Here is a 24,741-nt window from a genome sequence, read left to right as displayed (position 1 = left end):
CTAACGACCAGATGCCAGGCACTACAGCCGTACAGCATGGCTCAGACAAATGACCCAGAAACAGGCAGCTATCTGGTGGGAGGAGCTTAGGCTCAGAGAAGGAAGAGCTTAGAAAGGGAAGTGGTTCTCCTAAGTGAAAGGGGAGGCGCCACTGGACGCCATGGAAAAGGTGAGTCCAGGTGAATAAATTATCTTTCTGGTATTATATTACACTTCCATCTCTCAGAAGGCAGGGTCTTTCAATTTTTTTTCGTTCCTTTTCCATTTCTCTTAATCTAAATGTATTGTCTATTTTTCCTCTTGTCCTTCCACTGTGGGTCTCAAGAGAGAAAGAAGTACATGTATTAAATTCACTCCCCACACTTCCATACCAGCTTAACACATTATCTAACTGTTGACTGGTTAAGTTACAAGGGACTCCTTTTACTGAAAAAAAAAACATATTCTAACATCTTGTAGTGTTAATTTAATGGTAAATACTTAAATACAGTGTGAGGGAAACATTAAACCAGAAAATATAGCTTTTAAAAACCACAAAATCATAGCACATGTAAAATTAAATTTAAAAACTGAAAATAAAATCCAACTGAAACCAATAGGATGAATTACATATGGCAGATGCTGTCTTAAAATTAAAGCCCCAATACTGGGTTTAGTGGTAGAAATACTTGTGCACTCTGCTTTGGGCATAAAGTTTCATTCCTACATCGATGTCATTCATGCCTGTTCATAATTGTAGTGAATTTGGTTTTATGCATCAGAGTAGATCTAGGTCTAAGTATGCAATCTTTCACTTTATAAATTCAACAGAAGATTTTGCAGAACCTGGATTTTCCCCAGTGTGCTGGATAGTTTTTCTGTCAATTTAACACAAGCTATAGTCATGAAAGAAGAGAACTTGAATTAAATAAATGCCTCTATAAGTTAGGGCTGTAGACAGGCCTGTAGGGCATTTTCTTAATTAGTGTTTACTTCGGGAGACTCCAGCCCATAGTGGTGCCATCCCTGGGCTGGTCCTAAACTCTATAGGCAAGCAGGCTGAAACAGCCATGAAAAGCAAGCCAGTAAGCAACACTCCACTATAGCCTCTGTATCAGCTCCTGCCCTCTTCATGCCCTGTTAGACTTCTTCCCAGGATTGCCTTCAAAGGTGAAGAGTGATTTGGAAACATAAGCCAAATAAACCCTTCCTTCCTCAACTTGCTTTTGGTCATTCCTGATGTTTCATCACAGCAGTCGTAACCCCGGGACACCCAATGTGAATAAGCAGCTCTGTACTCATTTGTTTAATTAATACACTCTATTCATTCAACTTGGTTTGAAAATGATATGAAACAAAATATAATTATTCTTGCTGTAGTCTGACTCTGAAATGTCCCCTGTAGGTTTACATTTCTGATGCTTTGTGACCAGCTTGCTATTTTGAAAAGCTCTGGAGCATAAAGGAGGTGGAGTCTGACTGGTAGAAATGATTTATCAAGGGCAAGATGTGAAAGATCATACCTGCTGCTGGTTTCAGCTCTAAGTGTTTCTTTCTTTCTTTCTTTTTTTCATTACTTTGTTGGGATTTTATATTTTCATTTTTTAAAAATTTTTTATTAGATGTATTTCTTTACTTACATTTCAAATGTTATTCCCCTTCCCAGTTTCCTGTCCTTAAGTCCTCATTCCTACTTCTCCCCCTCCCCCATATGGGTATTCCCCCTATACATCTCCTTTACTGCCCCCCAATATTCCTGAACTGAGGGTCCTACCTAGGCAGGACTAAGGGCTTCCCCTTCCACTGGTGCCCCAACAAGGCTATTCTCTGCTACATATGGAGTTGCAGCCCTGGGTCAGTCAATGTATAGTCTTTCGGTAGTGGTTTAGTCCCTGGAAGCTCTGGTTGATTGGCATTGTTGTTTTTATGGGGTCACAAGCTCCTTCAACTCTTTCAATACCTCCTGTAATTTCCCCCAAGGAGGTCCTGTTCTCAATTCCGTGGTTTGCTGCTAGCATTGACTTCTGTATTGGACATACTCTGAATGTGTCCCTCAGGAGAGATCTATATCCAGTCCCTTTCAGCTTGCATTTTTAGCTTCATCAATCTTACCTAGTTTTGGTGGCTGTATATATGTGGGTCACATGTGGGGCAGGCTCTGAATGGCCATTCCTTGAGTTGCTGCTCAAAACTTTTCTTCCGCATCCCCTGCTATGGACATTTTTTCCCCTTTTAAGAAGGAGTAGGAGCATCCGCATTTTGGTCATCCTTCTTCTTGAGCTTCCTGTGGTCTGTGGATTGCATCTTGGGTAATTCAAGCTTTTTGGCTAATATCCACTTATCCATGAGTGCATACCATGTGTGCTTTTCTGTGATTGAGTTACCTCATTCAAGATGATATTTTCTAGTTCCATCCATTTGTCTATGAATTTCATGAAGTCATTGTTTTTGATAGCTGAGTAGTACCCCATTGTGTAGATGTACCACATTTTTTGAATCCATTCCTCTGTTGAAGGGCATCTGGGTTCTTTCCAGCTTCTGGCTATTATAAATAAGGCTGCTATGAACATAGAGGACCATGTGTCTTTGTTGTATGTTGGAGCATCTTTTGGGTATATATCCAAAAGAGGTATAGCTGGATCCTCAGGTAGTGGAATGTCCAATTTTCTGAGGAACCTCCAGACTGATTTCCAGAGTGGTTGTAACAGTTTGCAATCCCAGCAACAGTGGAGGAGTGTTCCTCTTTCTCCCAATCCTCGTCAGAATCTGCTATCACCTGAGTTTTTGATCTTAGCAATTCTGACTGTTGTGAGGTGGAATCTCAGTGTTGTTTTGATTTGCATTTCCCTGATGACTAAGAATGTTGAACATTTCTTTAGGTGTTTCACAGCCATTCGATATCCCTCAGCTGAGAATGTTTTTTTTTTAGTTCTGTACCCCATATTTTAATAGGGTTATTTGGCTCTGGAGTCTAACTTCTTGAGTTCTTTGTATATTTTGGATATTAGCCCTCTATCAGATATAGGATTGGTAAACATCTTTTCCCAATCTGTTGGTTGCCATTTTGTCCTAATGACAGTGGTTTTGACTTACAGAAGCTTTGCAGTTTTATGGGGTCCCATTTGTCGATTCTTGATCTTAGAGCATGAGCCATTGGTGCTTTGTTCAGGAAATTTTTGCCAGTGCCCATGTGTTTTCTTCCCCACATTTTCTTCTATTAGTTTGAGTATATCTTGTTTGATGTGGAGGTCCTTGATCCACTTGGATTTAAGCTTTGTACCTGGTGATAAGAATGGATCAATTTGCATTCTTCTATGTGCTGACCTCCAGTTGAACCAGCACCATTTGTTGAAAATGCTATCTTTCTTCCATTGGATGGTTTTAGCTCCTTTGTCAAAGATCAAGTGACCATAATTGTGTGGGTTCATTTCTGGGTCTTCAATTCTGTTCCACTGATCTATCTGCCTTTCTCTGTACCAATGCCATACAGTTTTTATGACTATTGCTCTGTATTGCCACTTGAAGTCAGGGATGGTGATTCCCCCAGAAGTTCTTTTATTGTTGAGTATAGTTTTTGCTATCCTGGGTATTTTGTTATTCCAAATGAATTTGCAAATTGCTCTTTCTATCTCTGTAAAGAATTGAGTAGGAATTTTGATGGGAATTGCATTGAATCTGTAGATTGCTTTTGGCAAAAGGCCCATCTTTACTGTATTGATCCTGCCAATCCATGAGCATGGAAGATCTTTCCATCTTCTGAGATCTTCCTCAATTTCTTTCTTCAGAGACTTGAATTTCTTGTAATACAGATCTTTCACTTGCTTGGTTAAAGTCACACCAAGATATTTTATGTTGTTTGGGACTATTGTGAAGGGTGTCATTTCCTTAATCCTTTCTCAGCCTGTTATCTTTTGAGTATAGGAAGGCTACTGATTTGTTTGAGTTAATTTTATACCCCAACACTTTGCTGAGGTTGTTTATCAGGTTAAGTAGTTTTCTGGTGAAACTTTTGGGGTCACTTAAGTACACTATCATATCATCTGCAAATAGTGATATTTTGATTTCTTCCCTTCCAATTTGTATACCTTTGATCTCCTTTCGTTGTCTGATTGCTCTGTCTAGAACTTTGAGTACTATATTGGATAAGTAGGGAGACAGTGGGCAGCCTTGTCTAGTCCCTGATTTTAATGGGATTGCTTCAAGTTTCTCTCCATTTAGTTTGATGTTAGCTACTGGCTTGCTGTATATTTCTTTTATGATGTTTATATATGAGCCTTCAATTCCTGATCTTTCCAGGACTTTTATCATGAAGGGGTATTGAATTTTGTCAAATGCTTTCTTAGCATCTAATGAAATAATCATTCATGATGTGGTTCTTATCTTTGAGTTTGTTTATATAGTGGATTACATTGATGGGTTTTCATATATTAAACCATCCTGCATCACTGGGATGAAGCCTACTTGATCATGATGGATGATCATTTTGATGTGTTCTTGGATTCGGTTTGAAAGAATTTTATTGAGGTTTTTTTTTGTGTGTCAATATTAATAAGGGAAAGTAGTCTGAAGTTCTATTTCTTGTTGAGTCTTTGGGTGGTTTTGGTGTAAGAGCAATTGTGGCTTCATAGAAGGAATTTGATAGTGCTTTATCTGTTTCAATTTTGTGGAATAGTTTGGATAGTATTGGTATGAGGTCTTCTATGAAGGTCTGATAGAATTCTGCACTAAACTGGTCTGGACCTGGGCTCCTTTTGGTTGGGAGACCTTTAATGACTGCTTCTATTTCTTTAGGAGTTATGGAGTTGTTTAGATGGTTTATTTGTTCCTGATTTAACTTTGGTACCTGGTATCTGTCTAGAAAATTGTCCATTTCCTCCAGATTTTCCAGTTTTCTTGAATATAGGCTTTTGTCGTAGGATCTGATGTTTTTTTTTTTTAATTTCTTCAGATTCTGTTGTTATGTCTCCCTTTTCATTTCTGATTTTGTTAATTTGGATACACTCTGTGACCTCTGGTTAGTCTGGCTAAGGGTTTATCTATCTTGTTGATGTTTTCTCAAAGAACCAGCTCCTGGTTTTGTTGATTCTTTGTATAGTCCTTCTCATTTCTACTTGATTGATTTCAGTCCTGAGTTTGATTATTTCCTGCCTTCTACTCCTCTTAGGTTTATTTATTTCTTTTTGTTCTAGAGCTTTTGTGAGTCCTGTCAAGTTGCTGACATATGCTCTCTTCTGTTTCTTTTTGCAGGCACTCAGAGCTATGAATTTTCCTCTTAGTACCACTTTCATTGTGTTCCATAAGATTGGGAATGTTGCATCTTCATTTTCATTAAATTGTAAGAAATCTTTAATTTCTTTCTTTATCTCTTCCTTGACCAAGTTGTAATTGAGCAGAGCATTGTTCAACTTCCATGTATATGTGGTTTTCTGTCATTATTGTTGTTATTGAACACCAGTCTTAGGATGCATTGGATTATTTCTATCTTTCTGTATCTGTTGAGGCCTGTTTTGTGACCAATTATGTGGTCCATTTTTGAGAAGGTTCCATGATGTGCTGAGAAGAAGGTATATACTTTTGATTTAGGATGGAATGTTCTATAAATATCCGTTAAATCCATTTGGTTCATAACTTCTGTTAGTTTCTCTATGTCTCTGTTTAATTTCTGTTTCCCTGATCTGTCCATTGATGAGAGTGGGGTGTTGAAATCTCCTACTATTATTGTGTGAGGTGCAGTGTGCACTTTGAGCTTTAGTAAGGTTTCTTTTATGAATGTAGTTGCCCTTGCATTTGGAGCATAGATATTTAGGATTGAGAGTTCATCTTGGTGGATTTTTCCTTTGATGAATATGAAGTGTCCTTCCTTATCTTTTTAAAATGACTTTCAGTTGAAAGTTAATTTTATTTGATATTAGAATGGCAACTCCAGCTTGCTTCTTTGGACCATTTGCTTGGAAAGTTGTTTTCCAACCATTTACTCTGAGGTACTGTCTGTCTTTGTCTCTGAGGTATGTTTCCTGCATGCAGCAAAATGCTGGGTCCTCTTTATGTATCCAGTTTGTTAGTCTACGTCTTTTTATTGGGGAATTGAGTCCATTGTTGTTGAGAGATATTAAGGAATAGTGATTGTCATTTCCTGTTATTTTCGTTGTCAGATGTCGAATTATGTTTATTTGTCTCTCTTTTGGTTTCATTCCAAGGAAATTATATTCTTTTTTTCTATACGGTGTAGTTTCTCTCCTTGTGTTGGAGTTTTCCATCTATTATCCTTTGTAGGGCTGAATTTGTAGAAAGATATTGTGTAAATTTGGTGTTGTCATGGAATATCTTGGTTTCTCCATCTATGTTAATTGAGAGCTAGATACAGTAACTTGGGCTGGCATTTGTGTTCTCTTACGGTCTTTATGACATCTGTCCAGGATCTTCTGTCTTTCATAGTCTCTGGTGATAAGTCTGGTATAATTCTTATACATCTGCCTTTATATGTCACTTGACCTTTTTCCCTTATTGCTTTAAATATTCTTTCTTTGTTTTGTGCATTTGGTGTTTTAACTATTATGTGATGGGAGGAATTTCTCTTCTGGTTCAATGTATTTGGAGTTCTGTAGGCTTCTTTTATGTTTATGGGTATCTCTTTCTTTAGGTTAGGGAAGTTTTCTTCTATAATTTTGTTGAATATATTTACTGCTCCTTTAAATTAGGAGTCCTCACTTTCTTCTGTACCTATTACCCTTAGGTTTGATCTTCTCATTGTGTCCTGGATTTCCTGTATGTTTTGGGGTAGGAGCTTTTTGCGTTTTATCTTTGACAGTTGTGTCGATGTTTTCTATGGTATCTTCTGTCCCTGAGATTCTCTCTTCTATCTCTTGTATTCTGTTGGTGATACTTGAATCTACTGCTCCTTGTCTCTTCCTTTGGTTTTCTATATCCAGGGTTGTCTCCATTTGTGCTTTCTTTATTATTTCTATTTCCATTTTCAATTCCTTCACCTGTCTGGTTGTGTTTTCATGTAATTCTTTCAGGGATTTTTGTGTTTCCTCTCTAAGGGCTTTTGCTTGTTTACTTGTGTTTTCCTGCATTTCTCTAAGAGAGTTCTTCATGTGTTTCTTAAAGTCCTCCATCATTATCAAAAAATGTGATTTTAAATCTAAATCTTGCTTTTCTGGTGTGTTTGGATATCCAGTATTTTCTTTGGTGGGAGTACTGGGCTCTGATGATTCCAAATAGTCTTGGTTTCTGTTGCTTAGGTTCCTGTGCTTGCCTCTAGCCATTGGATTGTCTCTGGTATTTGCTTGTCTTGCTGTTTCTGAGAATTACTTGACCCTGTTGTAGGCCTCTGGGTCAGCACTCTTGTAGAACTGTTTTCCTGTTTTCTTTCCTGAGAACAGGTGTTCTGATTTCAAGTGTGTCGGCACTCCTGGAGACTGTCTTCCATCTCTAGGCATGGGCAGGAATCAAAGGATCCTTACCCTGATTGCTCATATGCATTTGAACCCAGTGGGCACAGTTGGCACTGTTCAATTCCCTCTTGGGTCTGGACTGTGGGCAGAGGGTATTCTCCTCTGACTTCTCACGAATTTCCACACTTCTGAGAGTCCAGCTCTCTCCTCTACGGGATTTGGGTGCAGGGAGCTGTTTGGCCTGTTCAGTTCAGTCCTGGGCACAGACCAGAACTGTGCATACTGGTGCCTGTCTGTTCCTATATCCCTGTGCCCATAGGCCCTGTGCAATTTTCCCTTGGACCAGGGATGTGGGCAGAGGTGTGCAGAGGTGGCAGACTGTCTTGCAGTCTCCGGATGTCTGCACTCCTGGGTGATCAGCTCTCTTCTCCATGGGATTTGGGTGCAGGGAGCTGTGGGATGGTTTCAGTTCACTTCTGGGCAGAGCCAGAAATAGAAAGTGCCCTGACCCAGAGGAATTCTGCCTCTGTGTATCCTGAATCTACCAGGCAGGTCACTTGGTAGCAGAAAAGTGGGTCTTACTTCTGCTCTCAGCTGTGGCAGCACTTCTGGTGACTGTCTTCCAGCTCTAGGCATGGGCAAGAATCAAAGGGTCCTGCCCCTGGTTGCTCGTGTAGGTCCTTGCACCCAGCGGGCACAGTTGGCACTATGTGATTCTCTCTTGGGTCCGGACTGTGGGCAGAGTGTATTCTTCTCAGGAGTATCCACATGTCTGAGGGTCCAGATCTCTCCCCCACAGGACTTGGGTGCAGGGAGCTCTTTGGCCTGTTCAGTTCGGTCTTGGGCACAGACCAGAACTGTGGGTATTGGTGCCTGTCTGTTCCTATATTCCTGTGCCCAGAGGCCCTGTGCAGTTTCCCCTTGGACCAAGGATGTGGGCAGAGGCGTGCAGAGTTGGCAGTCTGTCCTGCGGTCTCAGGATGTCTCACTAAAAGTGTTTCTTATTCATGTCAGATGAACAGTCACAGCCACAAACATCCAGACAGCTTGTGGCTACCACCATCATGCCTTCTCTACTTTTATGAGCCATGACCTCTGAAATGATAGTCCAAATAAATCTTTCCTCCTTTGAATTGTTTTTGTCAGAGATCGTCACAATGGTGGAGAAACTAATACAAAGAATTAGTACCAAGAGTGGGGTTATTGTTGTAATAAACCTGGCCAGGAAGGTCTTTAGTCTTTGGAACTGGCTCATGGTAGGACTATGGAAGAGTTTAGAAAACCATGAAGATGCTGAAAGTTGAGTATAATGTTCTATTCTCATGGCAATTTGGAAGGTCAGATATAGGCAGAAATGTGGAGTTAAGACTGTGCTCATGAGGTTTCAGGTTGGAGCAGACTCTATAAGAGTTTGACTAGAGAATAACCATGCTACATTCCAGTCAACAATCTATGTTTTATCTATGTCCTGAAATGCTGAGGGAACATTCAGAAATAGTGGACTAAATTATTTCACAGAGGAAATTTCTAGATAGCAAGACAGTTAGGCATTGCCACAGTTATTGGTGGCTGGATTTTGTCAGTTTCATGATGATAGAAGAGAAGAAAAAAAACAGAGTGGAAAGAAGTAGAAATATAATTTCACAGAGAAAGGAATATGAGCATACTAAACATGCTACAGACAGACATTGCCAATAAAGGAAAATGCTTGTAATCGTTAGAATAGGAAATTAGGGAAAATTGAGGATGCTGTACTGGGGCAGCAAAAATGGGGAACACCCCACCATGAATGGTTTTAGGGTATAAAAAATTCAGTCACCTAAAAAGACACTGTCTGAAAGAATATGAGCACATCACTCCATCAGGGCTCTAAGTTCTTAGGGAGACCCCGCTACATTTTAATTACTTTCCACATAGTATTTTGCAGACCTGCAGAATACAAAGGTCATGAGGTTAGGGGACCTGGTACCAAGATTTCAGCAGAAGTCTGTGACTGTGAGCAGTGTAAGGTCAAGTCTCCATAGAGAGGTCTTATGAGACAATGCAAAAAGCTTTAAAGATGAAAGATAAGTTGCAATTGAGACCACAGGATGTTGGATACATGGAGCATTTGCTGAGGAAAGATGCTGAAGCCAAGTGGAAATGACCCCAGAGAGAGGATACATGGGCCAGAAATAGCAGGGATGTAGAGGTGGGGCTGCCCAACCTCACATCATGCCACCAAGTGTCCCAGATGCCAAACACAAAGCTGTAAGCTTTTGTAGCTATAGTCCTGCTGGGTTTCATCTTTCTTTGACTCCATTTTCCTCTGGTGTCCCTATTCCTTACTTTTTGGGTGAGGGTATTTGCCCTGTTATTAAATACTGGTAGTATGTAATATGTAACCTCGATCATAACCTGTGATCATATAGAGCTAAAAACTAAGAATTTGTCTTGAGTCTAAGAAAAGACTTTGAACTAAGAGTTAAAAATCTAGGGACTTTTGAAGTTAAAAGAATGTACTTTGTCTTATGAGTTAGCTCTGAGCCTATGATGTTCAGGGCCAGGATGTTCTGGCTTGGATTTGAAATGTCTTCCACAGACTTATGTTTCAAACTTTTGTTTCTCTTGTATGTAGAGACCTTAGGAACTAGGGCCTTACTAATGGAAGTGGGTGTCTAGGGATGAGACACTTCGAGATTATAGTCAGCCTTGGTTCTGGCCCTGAGCTCTCTCCTTCCTGTCTATAGAATGCAATAGGAGCAGCTGCTGTCTCCAAGGGCTGGCTGATTTTTTTTCCCTACTGTTAAAGGTAAGAATTTCTGATACCAGAGGCTGGAATAATTTTTTCCTCCCATGAGTTGCTTCTGTCAGGAAATTTTTCAAAGCAGCAAGAAAACTAGCTGATACACCATCAGAAAGCAACTTAATCATGGATGGTTTAAAACCTGGCATATCATGAGTCTATCTATGCTCAGTTAGCTTGAGATTCATGTTCTATTAGTTCTATTAACCATATTTAAAACCCTTGCTACCTAAGAATATCTGTCCATTCCTCCTCATTCTCAGGAATAGATGTAGATTCACTGTCATTTGAGAATAGCCTGGGAAAGGTACTTAATCCACTCAGTTTCTGTTCTGGCTTTGACTTGGACTGGTCTTAACCTCCCTTGTTTGAGGTGCAGAAATGAGGAGGAAGGGCTGGCTGGAGGTAGGAGTCATTTTGGGGCCTCCAGATTCCCTGGGTAAACCTGAGGAGGGCACTGTGGGACCTGAGTGGAATTAGTGATTGGCCTGTAAAGCTGATTTTTAGAGAAAATTTGTCAGTCTTCAGATCATACTCTGTGGTTCTCCATATGTGCTTAACAGTTCTTAAGAGCAGGCCTGAACAAGAAGAAATACAGCTGTCTCCTTCTGGCCTTCGCTCTTTCCTGTCACCTGGTCATGACTTCCAGTCCCGGCATTCTTGAACCTGAAGGTTGGTCATTCATTTTTATTCTTGAATTCTAGTTATTTTCCTTCTTTTATCATTATGACCATGCTTATATGGTATAACTATGTTTTTAAATGTTTCATATAGCTTGCATTTTTGTATTGAAGACTGTTAGTTTACACATCCTGTTGGAGACAGACCATACCTGATATGAGTACAAAGATTTTACACTTTTAAATATTTGTACTGAGTGAGACTATATCAACTATCTATTGTTGTGCAGAAGATGAACCCCAAAGTATAATAGGTCCCAACTCCAGTATGGCATCTCTACCAGCATTCTGTGCCTTGGCCGGCTGGTTCATTCACCTAACTCATTTGAAAATCATCTGTAGGTTTCCAAGAGCCCTAGATCAGCAATGGCCTCTTTTAATCAGACTGAGGCCTCCTCTTTCCATGTGGTTCCTCTTGGCAACTGTTACACGTTTGACACATATAGCTGTAGGGTTCTGGTAGAGCGAAGATGGGAACCACATGAGAATTTTAGTCTGCATGCCCTGGTTTGCACAATGTCTCTTTGGCTATGTCTTATGGGTCACAAAGTCAGTCTGATGTAATAGAGTGGAGAAATAGAGCCTTGTTAGAAGGTGCTTCCATGGCACAGAGTAAAGAGACCGGATAGCAGAAAGCATGAGATGGACAGTCCCAGTACATAAACTACAGGTGACCCAGTTACACTGAACTTTAAAAAACTCAGCTGCACTTTCTAGTTCAGGTGAATTCCAAATATTACATAGGATACACGCAGGCTAAACAAACAAACTAAAGCCTTCATTGTTTATCTGACTCCAAGTTTACCTCTGTTGATTGCTCCTGGAAGTGCTAATTAATGGACATCGTAAAGTTTGCTTACAACCAACATTGGCTTTCAACCTCTATTCAAAACAGCTATAGGTTGGTTCTTTAGGAAGTCTCAATCAGTAAGCATTGCTCAATATAAGAGAAAATTAGCCTGTGAGCTTCAGGAGCCCTTTCAAAATACTAACAGATCATCTCAACTCTCTTCCCAGTCTACCGTTCAGCCCATCCGACGTGGCTTCCCGCATGGCTGCTGGGAAGGGGTTTCCCAAAGATTGCTCAGGTTACACCCAAGCAGAGTCCTCTCTCACACACCAGACTGTGAGAAACCAGTACAGATCTCATGCCAGTGGAAAACAGTAGCGCCCAAAAGAAACAAGACATCAAAACCCAGTCGGCAGGAGCTTTGTTTAAAGGCAACTCAGCCACTTCAGGGAACACACAATAGACCTCACAGCATTTCTGAGAGAACTTTGAACAGTACTATCTAATGTTGATTCTCTTCTCTCATTTCTGTAGTCCCAACTTTCACTTCAATACTGCGTAATAGCTGTCTTCCATCTCCATTGCTTCCTTCTTTAGTCTGGAGTCCTCAGAGCTTATCAGAGTGCCATGATTTGAATATAAAATGTCTCCAATGGCTCATGTGTTTGAACATTTGGTTCCCAGATGATGATTCCAGGGGGAAGTTGTGGAACCTTTAGAGGTAGTGCATTGCTAAATTAAGTGGGTCACTGAGGGAGGATTTTGAGAGTTATAACAAGGCACCATTTCCTCTCCTATCTCTGTCCCATGGTGTGCAGAGATCTGAGCAAGCAGCCTCACCCTCTTGCAGCCACAACCTAGAGACAACCATGTCTCCTCCATCATGATGAAGAATATCCTACAAATGTGAGCTGAAATATGCCCTTTCTTTCTTAAGTTGTCTGTGTTGGGTATTTGGTTATAGTGACAAAAAAAAGAAATGATATATCAGGCATACTATTGCCTGGACTGGGGAAGAAAATCAAATCAAAAAAGTGTCTGTCGTGCAAGCATGAATCCTGTGTGAGCTTCAGAACTCAGGGTGATAGGAAAATAAAGCCAGGCATGGTGATCCATGTCTGCAAAGCAGATCTAGGAAGATGAAAAAAGGCAGATCTTTAGGGCTCATGGTCCAGCCAGCCTAGAACTAAGCCAACAAAAAATGAGGTGGATAGCTCCAGGAACAACATTTAAGATTGTTTTCTGGCCTATGTACCAGACACTTCAGCAGCTATGCGTAGACTTGTCATGAAGTTTCATCTAATGAGATGTAAATGAAAATGTGTATGATTTTTCTGGAAATATCAGTGAAGGAAGCTACCATACTTCTTTCCTCCCTGCCTCTTGGATAGATGACATGCTCACAGGATGAGGCGAGAACAGTTTCCTCGAAACATGAGGCAGATGCTGCTGCCAGGATGGGAGAGCAGCAGGATGGAGTGACCTTAATGTCTAACTTTGCAAGTGCTATAGTCTCCTAAAGTCCCATGTCCAGAGTCACATGGGACACCTGCCCTGGGATGGTGCCTCATAGGGGATTTTCTACGAAGTGCAATATACTGCCTCATAACAGAAATAACTCAACTGCTAAATCAACTGCTTAATAGGAACTCAAAACTATAGCAACCAGAATGTGTTTGCGAGGCAGTATTGAGTAACTCAGGTAGAAGCTTGCCACTAGCCATGGCCACTGGGGCAGCCTCCCAATGGCTGAGGAAGATGAAGGTAAGAATATCTGAGAGAAGCCTTGAATGAGCTTGTCGTTAGAAACATTTATTTTCAACAAGAGGCCAACAGTTCACAAGGACAGCTCAAGTCCTCCTTAGTTAGGCTAAAAATAGCTACATTCAAGGTTATGGTGAAATTAGATGTAACTTCCAGCCTGTATCTCTGAGCCCTCCGAGACTGCTGTAATGGAGTTGTAGAACAGGTAAGCAAATTGTCTGGTTGGAACCCCTGCTTGCCCTGCACTAGCTGGGAAACCCCATCTGTCCTCCTTTCAATCCCACTGCACAGAGAAAACTCCTGACTGACACATCTTCACCCCTTGCCTTTGTGTTTCTTGCAACCCACCTAAGGGTGCCTGTGTAGAGACTCAACATTTGATCATATATGGGCACAGCGTCAGCTCCTAGCCAACACGTCATCACCCTTTGTTTAAGATCTATAAAACCCCCTTGCCTTAACCCTGACATGGAACTTCCCTGTCCCCATTCCTTGGGACCAATGACCCCAATAAACCTAATAAACCTTCATTTATCTGCTTTTAGTCTGGTCTGATCTGGCCTATATTTGTATCACGTAGAGATAAAATGCCTATTAATAACTTCTAGCCTGTTTCTCTTAGTCCTTCAAAATGGCTGTAATGGAATTGTAGGGTAAGTGAACAAAGCATTTACCATGGAATACCATTTTCTTAAGCATCAGTCTTCAAAAAAATAACTAAATTACTCTACTTTGGACAAACTCATTTCCTGGTTATTTATCTTGTTTTCTTGACTTTTTTCTTTTCTTTTTTTATTTTGTTTTTGTTTTTGAGTGTTTTTTTTTCCATCCAATGGAAAAGGCTCCAAAATAAATATCAAAAAAATGAAAACTGAGTACTGATTAGCAATTAAAACAATAGTATTCTTTTTTTTAATACAACCATTTCCAGAAACTTCTATCATAATTATCTAATCATTCAAATGGTCCTTCAAATACTTCCATAAGATAGAATGTTTATATAGCTCATCTATATATTTCTCTTCATTTCTTCCTTTTGGTATTCCATTAACACTTTCGAGTAGTACTTGAAATTTCTTGGACAATGGTTTTTCGTTTCATTCCTGCATACTATATCTTTCTATCAAGATTTTTACAGGTAGTTGGACATTCCCAAGTCAGTAACACTCTTCCTATTACTATGTTTATATTCAGGAAAGATAGACAGATCTGTAATTCACATTTTGGAGAATTTTCAGCCTAAGTGACAGCGATTTGGGAGTTTGGAGAAGACAAATGGCATTAACACACTCCACAGCCACCAGAGAGCATGATGGTTAGTCTTTAATGTTTACTTGACACATTTTAAGAGTCACCTGGAAAGAGGAATTGCTTTCATCAGATTAGCCTGTGGGTATGTCTGTTAGGAATTGTCTTGACTGATGATTGGTGGAAGAGGGCCTGGTCCTTGTTGTATAACTGTTTCCTGAGATTGGAACAGTTCATTTGACATGGAAGATCCTTAAGCAAGACAAATAAACAACTCAAAATAGGTCCAGGAAGTCTCTGAAACCAACCAGATTCATTAGCCCCCTCCTTTCCAGGGTAAACAAGCCAAGTGACTGAGTAACTCTCAAACAAACTAAACTGAAAAGAAGACTCATAGAAGCCAAGTTGCCTGGAAGAAGCAGAAACCGAATGAGCTGCCAGGGAAAGGTGTAGACCAACTGAGTCACTTGGAAAGAACACTTTCCAACCTGTTGAGCTGCCTGCAGGCTGTGCAGTGTGCTCCAAGTTCCCAGCTTTATGAGCTAACACCCATGCTGGGGTGGGTGGGTTTTGGTGATGCAGATGTCTTTGAGTCCTTTCTGCTCCTGTAAATAACTCCTTACCCATATTCCTATAACTAAACCCCATAAAACTTTAGTGGCATCCACACTTTGTTCTGTCATGGCTTCCTAACTGGGGTGAGTAGAGGTGTGTATTGCATCTCTCTGGAAGTGCTTTGTCACACAACATCGCTGTAGATAGTACCATCCTTAGGCAGGCAGGCCTGGCCTACAAGAGAAAGCTAGCTGAACAGAAGTTTACCAAGTTCTTGTAAGCTTTATCCCTCCTTGGTCTCTACCTCAGTTCCCACTTGAGTTCCTGCCCTGCTTTCTCTCAATGATGGACTGTGACCTAAAGTATGAGAGTACATAAGCCCTTCCCTCCCCAACTTGCTCTCAGTCGTGGTGTTTCATCATAGCATAGTGTGATGTCTGGACGGCATGATATGAATATAAAATGAATAAGGTTGATTAGATTCTAGTCTGACTGAACAGTGGTCACCCTTACTCAGCACCCTAGGATCAACGCAAACAGATGTCTACTCAACACAACAGGTATTGGCTGATTAATTCAAGAAGTTCAATATGAATATGAAGTTAGGTATTAAACTCTTAACTTTTTCTGTTTTTTTCCTCTTGTGTGTGGCATATACGCACATGGATATGTCTGGGTTCACAGGCTTGCACACACACAGAGGCCAGAGGAGGGTGTTGAATGTCTGTCCCTATCACTCTCCAACTTAAGACAGGGTCTCTCACCAAACCCAGAGCTAAGCCACTGACCAGCAAACCCCAGCCATTCTCCTGTTTCTGCTCTCATTCCAGCACTGAGATTACAGTATACATGACCCACAGTATATATGATATATCACTATATAATATATATGACCATACCATTTTGCATGCATTCTGGTGAATTGAACTTGGGTCCTCGTGCTTGCTTAACAAATGCTTTTACCTGATGTGCCATCTTCCTAGCCTCTGAATGTAGTTTTTCAGAGCATAGTAAGGCAAAGTGATGAATCAGTCAAACAGGGGTGCTAAGCATGTAAAGTATATTCTTTACTTGCCACACATGCCACCCTAGCTCAGCTGCTGTCCAGGACATACAAGCTCTGCTTTTTCCTGGCCATCTCACATCTCAGCTCACTTACTTAACTCTTGCTCACCAGAAATCACCAAGGGATTATTCCATCCAACACAGTCTGAGGTGTGTGTGTGTGTGTGTGTGTGTGTGTGTGTGTGTGTGTGTGTGTGACAATGGTGAGCACTCCCCCTGGAAAGGCTCTGTTCTTTCTCAGCCTCTGTAGCTCTGTCTCCTCTGGGTTTCCCTCTTATACCTCAACAATTCTTCCAGGGGCTTTGCTGACCCCTGGACCTGTTCTGGAGAGGTGGCTGCTCTGGTCTCTGGAGGCCAGTCGACTCACCCAGCTCATGTGCCACTCCTCTGTTAAGATTTCCCCAGTCAGACTTTCAATTCACTTCCAAGATGCAATGCCCTCAGACCTCTAATACTGTAGACCTTTCTGCCTGAATAGCCTAAGGAAGCCAAACCTGTTCCAAACTCCCTTCTCCCATCCATATTTAACACTCACAAGTTCCGTTTCCTATGCACTCAGCCACTCACTGCTTACATATATCATTGACTCTACATCTTGGTTCCCGGCCACTTTCTCAGCAGTCAGCTGAACCACAACAAACATCAAAAGAAAAACAAAAAGAAAATTTCCAATGGTCCTTCCGCTTTGAATTTCATCCCCTTTCCATTGTACAATCACTTGTCTGATCCTTCAAAACCCTGGGTTTGGCCACATCCCCATCCCATGTGTTGCAATGGCCTTCTTCAGCATCAGCACCCATATCCCTAGAGAGCTGCAGAAAGCCACGCCAACTCTGAGCACCAGGAGTTCCTGCCTACCTGTCTTCAGTCTTTTTGCCCATGTTCCCGGGGGTCACAATCGTCTTTCCTTTGCATTTCTCTATATGCTTGTTTTTCTGACTGAAAGATTCTTCCCTGGGCTTCCGTCAAGTAGCAGTCCTCTCATGACTATGTAACTTTTCTTTCTTTTTTAAAATTATTATTATTTTATTTTTTATTTTATTGGATGTTTTTATTTACATTTTAAATGTTATCCCCTTTCCCAGTTTCCCCTCCAGAAACCCACTATCCTATCATCCCTCCCCCTGCTTCTATGAGAGTGCTCCCTCACCCACCCAGTCCCTCCCACCTCCCCGCCCTGACATTCTCCACACTGGAGCATCTAGCCTTGACTGGATCAAGGGGCTCTCCTCCCATTGATGCCCAACAAGTCATCCTCTGCTACATATGCGGTTGGAGCCACAGGTCTGTCCCTGTGTACTCTTGGGATGGTGGTTTAGTCCTTGGGAGCTTATGTAGGTTTTATCCTGCTGTTCAAGTTCCTTTGACATTTCACCCATGGACTAATTTACGCCCAAAGTCATAAGTACCCCTTTGCATGTACATGATTCCACTTTTTAAATGTATTTATTTCATGAGGGGTGGGCACACACATGCACGGCCCGCAGATATGGCATAAGGATATGACTTGTTATAGTTGATTCCCACCTTCCGTCTTGGTCCTGGGGTTTGAATGTGTTAGACTTGGCGACTCGCACCTTTACTGCTGATCATCTTGTCCACCCTGTGGTTCCATTCTGAGGGAAAGAGTCTTGCTTCAATTGTATGGTGGTTCTGGGCACTCAACCATCCTCTGCTCTTTCGACTTAAAAGAAAATCTTGCTCAACTGCCAGGTTTTCAATGTGTAGTCTTCCTACCTTAAACCCATTCCCTCTGAATCACTTGATATTACTCAGCTTTTTTTTAGTCATCCACTGGCCTTCGTGGATGTTCTATTTTGGTTCTTTGTCTATTTTTATATTTGACATTTTGGTCCTTGTTGAGAAGTTTGTATATGATGGATATTAACACCTTATCTAGAGTGTAATTTGCAAACATTTTCGCCCAGTCTGTGAGTTACATCTTTACTGTGCTGGTTTTGGGGGTTTGTTTGTTTGTTTGTTTGGGTTTTGGCTGTGGTTTTTGGAGGAGGTGGGTTGTCTTTTTGGCTTGGTTTTGTTCTTATTTTTAAGCCTGGAAGAAGCTTTTTAGTTTAATTCAATCCCATTTGTCTGTTTTTGCGTTTGTTGCTTGGTGACTGCAGTTTGTTATAATATATTCAGTGTTTCAAAATAACTAAAAAAGTAGATATTTTAGAATTGGCACTATAAAGAAATAGTATTTGAGACAAATATGTTAATGAGCCTGTTTTGATCAACTCCCAGTGTATGAGTACATTTAAACTTCTCATAATATTCCATAAATGTGTACAAGTATCAGTTAATTAAAATTAATACAAAAGAAAAGGCGGCTTTTTAGTAATAAAGCCTTAGTTTTCTACAGGCCTAGTAAATATTCCCCTGCATAGAAAATACATGACCGGCCCAGTCACCAGAGTCAGTCCTGCCTGCAGTTTCCTGTGCTAAGTGCTTCTGCCCACCAGAGCAACCAATTCTAAGGCCTGGCTCTAGCAAGGGCCTTCGCAAATCTGCGCAAAGTACTCATCAGTGACAGCCTGGACCCTTGCTGCAGGAAGATACTGCAAGATGGAGGGCTGCAGGTGGTGGAGAAGCAGAACTTGAGCAAGGAGGAGCTGATAGCAGAACTCCAGGACTGTGAAGGCCTTATCATCCGGTCAACTATTAAAGTCACTGCTGATGTTATCAACGTGGCAGAGAAGCTCCAGGTGGTGGGCAGGACTGGTACAGGCATGGACAATGTGGATCTGGAGGCTGCCATGAGGAAGGGCGTCCTAGTCATGAACACCCCTGACAGAAATAGCCTCAGTGCTGCGTAACTCACCTGTAGAATGATCATGTGCCTGGCCAGGCAGATCCCCCAGGCGACGGCTTCGATGAAGGATGGCAAATGTGACCAGAAGAAGTTCATGGGGACAGAACTGAATGGGAAGACACTGGGAATTCTTTGCCTAGGCAGAATTGGAAGAGAGGTGGCCACCCGAATGCAGTCCTTTGGAATGAAGACTGTAGGCTATGACCCCATCTTTTTTCCAGAAGTCGCTGCCTCCTTTGGTGTCCAGCAGCTGCCACTAGAGGAGATCTGGCCTCTCTGTGACTTCATCACTGTCCATACCCTGAACCTGCCCTCCACCACAGGCTCGCTCAATGATAGCACCTTTGCCCAGTGTAAGAAAGGTGTGCAGGTGGTGAACTGTGCTCGAGGAGGCATTGTGGATGAAGGTGCCCTGCTTCGTGCCCTGCAGTCTGGTCAGTGTGCTAGTGCTGCACTGGATGTGTTTACAGAAGAACCACCGCGGGACCAGGCCTTAGTGGACCACGAGAATGTCATCAGCTGTCCCCACCTGGGCGCCAACACCAAGGAGGCCCAGAGCCGCTGTGGGGAGGAAATCACAGTCCAGTTCATGGACATGGTGAAGGGGAAATCTCTACCAGTGCCTTCTCTCCATATACCAAGACTTGGATTGGTCTGGCAGAAGCATTGGGCATGCTGATGCATGCCTGGGCTGGTTCCTCTAAAGGGAACCAGGTGGTGACACAAGGAACATCTCCAAAGAATGCTGGGACCTGCCTGAACCTTGCAGTCATCGTCGGCCTTCTAAGAGAAGCATCAAAACAGGCAGATGTGAACTTGGTGAACACTAAGCTACTGGTGAAAGAGGCTGGCCTCAATGTCACCACCTCCCATAGTCCTGGTGTCCCAGGAGAGCAGGGCAGCAGGGAATGCCTTCTGACTGTGGCCTTGGCTGGTGCCCCCTACCAAGCTGTGGGCTTGGTCCAGGGCACCACACCAATGTTGCAGGTGCTCAATGGAGCTATCTTCAGGCCAGAGGTGCCACTACGCAGAGGCCAGCCCCTGCTCATGTTCCAGGCTCAGCCCTCCAATCCTGTAATGCTGCCCACTATGATCAGCCTACTGGCAGAGGCAGGGGTACAGCTGCTACCAGACCTCCAAAGTATCCAACAGAGAGACCTGGCACATCATGAGCCTCTCCTCCCTGCTGCCCAGTCTGAATGCATGGAAGCAGCAAGTTTGTGAAGCTTTCCAGTTCTGCTTCTGCCCCAGGGGCTCAGCGGTCCCAGCCCCTCAGGCTCTTCTGAGGAAACCCGCTCACTGTGACCTGAACTAATATCTAGTTAAGAATCTAACTCCAAAAAAAAAAAAAGAAAGAAAGAAAGAAAAAAGAAAAAAAGAAAATACATGACCACCAAAAAGTTCAGGGTTCCTCTGTGGAGCTTGCCTGAATGTAAAAAAGGAGAACTGGAGAAATATGGAGAGGTCCCAGAAATCTCAGCATTGTCTCTGCAGCAGAAATAGCAGGTGGATTCAGAAAACCCATTACCATCTCTGCTCTGTTCTCCCCAACTTCCAACAGTCAGCAGAGAAGAGCAAGAGAATGGATGGATGGATGGACACCCCACACACACACACACATACACACACGTACACACATGCTCTCTCTCTCTCTCTCTCTCTCTCTCTCTCTCTCTCTCTCTCTCTCTCTCTCCTGTACATCTTTTTCTGGTGTCTCTCTTTCCCACCACACATGGCAAACAGAAGAAAGAATTCCCATACACTCCCAAGAGCAAGGCCACCATCTAATCACCTCTTGGGTTAGAAAACACAGTTCTCTTGGATACTTTGAAAGGCTCAAGTGCTAGCAACACAAAGCAATCCTGGCCTTTGCCTTTAGAACAACATTCCTTAAGGTGGACAATTACCCATGGGTCCAGTATACACTAAAAGCCCATCATCCTGTGCGTGGGCTAGCTGGAGAATGACCAGTCATCCCGTAATAATTTTAAGTGTGATATGAGATATGAAAGAGGCAGAAAGAATATGAACCGCAAACTGAAGATGCAATTAATCACTGAGGTAAAGAAAAAGAGAGGTGGCAACTGAACCTCCCCAGAGTATGGCCCCCATGTGCACTTTGATGGACAAATGGGAATTCACTAGGAGAACACAGGTAGCACAATTCCTTGGTAAGGGAGTGTGGGGCACAGGGAATGCAGAGGCATCTGAATGTGCTTCCAAAAGTCCAGACACAGAATCTGATTGATAGAAACTAATTTTACTCAACTGAGAGTCTTTTACCTCAAGGAAACATTTGTATGGTGCTGCAGAGTTCCAAAGACCTAGAGGGAAGCATTTCAAACCAGTTAATAGTGAGTGACTTCAGGAATTCTTCGTCAACTATTAACAAACACTGTCTACGTCACTCATACTTGGCTGATTTCCAACTATCCTATCTTAGAAGTCTTGGCCCTTGAAATCTGAAGTTAAGCATTTATATCTAGAACTTAAGGACCAAAAATATTTTTGCTTCTGGGTCATTAAAATTTTTAGAATACTAGGCCATTCTCCAGAAGCCTGTTTCTGTTTGGTAGACTGCCGTCCAGGAATGTGCTCCCAGTCGGAATTCACAAGGGAAATGAGCCGGCACTCATATTAAGGGAATCTGTTTCCTCTAAAAGGGAAAAATAGGACAGAAATTGTTTTTCCAACTTGATGAAAAATTCATTATATCAGGAGTTCATGGACAGAATGGGCAAACAGAAAGATACTTGCATGCCATAGGGCAAGATGCCCAGGCTTCTGTGGGTGGAAATTGCTCTACCTGGGAAAGGCTAGTCCCCAGTAGTTCTGAAAGTCTACTCCGGAGAGCTGCTTCTGGTCTTCTGAAAGTTTTAGCTTCCCAGGCGCTCTCTCTCTCGTCTTCTTTCCTCCCCTGTCCCCCAACCTTCCACTCCTTCCCACACTGGCCAAAGCCCATTGGCCGAAAGTTCAGCCTGAAGACTGAAGGTGAACTTATCCGGGACCACGTCTAAGTATAAGATGAATGTCACCTCAGTACCCTGTATAATTATAGCATTTAGGCAGCAATGTTGAACAGGGGTTAAAACCCATCAGGTTCTAGTTAATCTGCCTTCAGTGACTACAGCTGGCCAACCGGAAGAGGATAATTATGGAATAATGTTGTTATGTCTTAATAAAGATTACTGGTGTCTGAGGCAAGATCAATATATGGTGAACTTCCTCTAGTTCTGCAGTCTCTGTGGAGGAGGTACAGGGGTGTGCTGCTTCTGCAGTTCCTTAGTTTGTTCCTTTTGCTTCATGCTGTGATGACTCTTTGCTTCTCCTTACTGAATTTCCCAGTCATCTTGAGCTTTCCATTCCTGTCCCTTCAGTACTCATAAACTCCTGGGATGCTCTTGGAGCAGACACTATCTTTGTTAGGCATCTTCGATCAGTGCCTAACTTTTAAATTCAAGCTTGAATTCTACCTCATCAAAGTTTGGTTGTAACTTGGGACAATGAGTTAGCCATGCTCCGGCAGAGGACTTGACAAAGAACACACAAAAAAGAATGATAGTAGATGGCATGTGAAGCCACATGTGTGGCAGCTCAAGTTCTTTATCTGGTACATTAAGATGACTTAGAAAACTGGGGGGAATCCCATCCCTCATACAAATAAACAATAATGATCTAATCTAACAACTTTGACCCCTAATAAGGAAACAGTCACAAAAGGACTTCCATGGAAACTCCGAAAAGATAAAGACACAGTACGGTGGCCAGGAAAGCACATTTAGGAAATATTCCCAACTCAGCCACTCATCAGACATGTGACCCAGGGCAAATTACGTGATGTGACCCTGTCTAGATGTTCGCTTTAAGAAGGGAGATGCTACTGACAGAAACTGCCAGGCTTTGGTCTCATAAGGATTAAAGGGATTAGCTCACGGACAGTCTTCAGAATGGTGCCTAGTATTCAATGACCTGAAGAGAGAGGCTAGAGAGATGGCTCAGTGGTTAAGAATCCTTTCTGATCTCAAAAGGGGACCTGAATTCAGTTCCCATTATCCCTGTCAAGCATCTGACAACCACCTATAGCTCCATCTTCAGGGAATCTGACATGAACTTCTGGGTTCCAATGGGCACCTGCACTCACGGGCATGTACCTCCCAATCCCCTCCACATGTGTAATTCAAAATAAAACAAAATGAAATAAACAGATGGATGTTAATGCTGTTGAGCGGTCACTAAACACAGCCTGCAAAATCCCAGGCTCCGAGTTCTTGCGTTAGATCCTTGACTTGAGGCTATTAACATTTAACCAGAGGATCGTAAATAAACTGAACTATGGTTAAACCCTTCCTGTAAATGTGTCTATTCCTGAGAAAATACAAACGCACATAAAAACTGGAATGTCTTGGACCGTGTCTGGGAGGGCGGGATGAGCAATGAAATGACTAGATGATTTGCTAAGGCTGCCGAGGCCGGACGCAACGTTTCTGGGCTCATCCTTGGTCCATGCCAGCACAGCTCTGAATGCACAAGTCTGGAATGACCCGCCTCCCGCAGAGGAAGTGATTTTAGGGTCCAGGTTTCCGAGCATTCTTTGGCATTCATGTCCTGGCTCCTGCTCTGACTCTTCTTCTGTCCTAATTACATGCCTACTGTCAGCACACCCAGCAATGATCCTTAATTACCTCCTCTTAATTACATACCTGCCGCCGAGGTGTGCCAGCTCCCCTCTGCCATCCTCAGTCAGTTGGTCGATATTAGCCAGCACAGATGCACGGAGGCCCCAGGAAGCCTCCCTGGGAGCCTGTGGGTAGGAAGCCATGCTGGGGGATGGGTATGTTTAGTTGTCTCTCTCCTCTGGTTTTACTTTAAATGCTAGAATGTTCTCAGTCGTGTTACAATATGGTTTTGGTTTTGGTTTTGGTTTTGGTTTTGGTTTATGACTCGTCTGACTTTTTAAAAGATAACACAGGCAAAAGCTCAGGGCAGATTCTAGATGTTCGATGCATATTTGTTTATAGCATTCCAAACTATCACACATAGAGTTAGGTATTTCCACTGACTTTCTAACATCTTGTTTTTTGGTTTTTGTTTTTTGGTTTGTTTTTTTTTTTTTATTGGCTGGGGATCCGCTATAAAAGTCACACACACAGAAACACAGAGCTTCCTTTTAAATACAGAGAGGAGGAAAGAACGACAATTGTGACGTGCATTGTAATCTAAATGAAATTCTGCCTCAGCAGCTGTTCTCCCAGAACAGACTTGTCCCTGATGACGCCCAGGTCTCAGGCCCAGATCTGAACAGGAAGCTGGCTTAAGAATCGATGCACCTTTGAAAGTGGCAACCTGCCAATTGGAAGACAAATGTCCCTTTTCAGCTGAACTCCGGTTGTGACAGTGTGTGCACTTGGGGTACATTGACTATTCAGGGTATTGGAGATAGTGTTTTCTGCCATCTGCTGAATTCTTCCTCTAGATAGGGAAGGAAGAAAATATAAGAAATTAAATCACTGTAGGAAATCTTAAAAAGTCAGGCTTTTTAAAACACATCATTATGAAAACAAAACCTCCCTAAGACCCTGCTCTCTGGGTTGTGTGCATGTTTTTAGCTGTGTTTTCCTTTCAGTAACTTTCATTGCCTCTTGTGTTTCCATTACTAGTGGGCTTCC

The 24,741-nt window shown here is 42.3% G+C and overlaps 1 long non-coding RNA gene and 1 pseudogene across 4 annotated transcripts in view; one reads left to right on the top strand and one right to left on the bottom strand.

Annotated features, from left to right (window-relative positions):
- The window catches only part of LOC108350243 (uncharacterized), a 302,908-nt gene that overhangs the window by 26,177 nt on the left and 251,990 nt on the right, over positions 1-24,741 (bottom strand). The window contains exon 1 of one of the 4 annotated variants that reach the window (XR_015674424.1): positions 23,776-23,986. The exons of the other annotated variants lie outside the window; for them this stretch is intronic. This is a non-coding gene — a long non-coding RNA (uncharacterized LOC108350243). Of the gene's footprint in view, positions 1-23,775; positions 23,987-24,741 lie in introns of those variants that run through there. 4 annotated transcript variants of the gene reach the window in all.
- On the top strand, positions 13,377-20,390 carry Phgdh-ps5 (phosphoglycerate dehydrogenase, pseudogene 5; annotated as a pseudogene).

Source organism: Rattus norvegicus, chromosome 2 (genome assembly GCF_021556685.1).
Source record: "Rattus norvegicus strain SHRSP/BbbUtx chromosome 2, alternate assembly SHRSP_T2T, whole genome shotgun sequence".
Taxonomy (NCBI): Eukaryota; Metazoa; Chordata; class Mammalia; order Rodentia; family Muridae; genus Rattus; species Rattus norvegicus.
The sequence above is the reverse complement of the archived record's forward strand: the minus strand, read 5'-3'. Positions and strand labels throughout refer to the sequence as shown.